The following is a 634-nucleotide window of genomic DNA, read 5'->3' on the forward strand; positions in this document are numbered from 1 at the left end:
CAGGGGCCCGGGTTCAGGTCCAGGGACCAGGGTTCAGGTCCAGGGGCCCGGGTTCAGGTCTGGGGTCCAGGTTTCAGGTCCAGGGGCCCGGGTTCAGGTCTAGGGGCCAGGGTTCAGGTCTAGGGACCGACTGTAATCCAGCTCCAGTTTGAGATTATCTGAGTCCTTCTGAATAAAACAGCTGGTCGATCAATAAATTAATAGATAAATATTGATGGTGAAACTGAAGCAAGAGAATGATTCGGTGTGTGTGTGTGTGTGTGTGTGTGTGTGTGTGTGTGTGTGTATGTGTGTGTGTGTGTGTGTGTGTGTGTATATGTGTGTGTGTGTGTGTGTGTGTGTGTGTGTGTGTGTGTGTGTGTGTATATGTGTGTGTGTGTGTGTGTGTGTGTGTGTGTGTGTGTGTGTGTGTGTGTGTGTGTGTGTGTATATGTGTGTGTGTGTGTGTGTGTGTGTGTGTGTGTGTGTGTCGCTCCATTAAAAGACCTCTGACTCAGCAGTTTTATTTGAGTTTGGTTTTCAGGAAACACATGAGGAAAAGGGGCGGGGGCGAAGGGGGTGGGGTGGCACTTTAAAGAGTCGGACAGGACGGAGGACAGAAGACAGAGAGGTCCGACAGAGTTTACAGCTGCTG

The sequence above is a fragment of the Embiotoca jacksoni genome, unplaced genomic scaffold (genome assembly GCF_022577435.1).
Source record: "Embiotoca jacksoni isolate LCO1_2020_lvr unplaced genomic scaffold, fEmbJac1.0.p SCAF_125, whole genome shotgun sequence".
Classification (NCBI taxonomy): Eukaryota; Metazoa; Chordata; class Actinopteri; family Embiotocidae; genus Embiotoca; species Embiotoca jacksoni.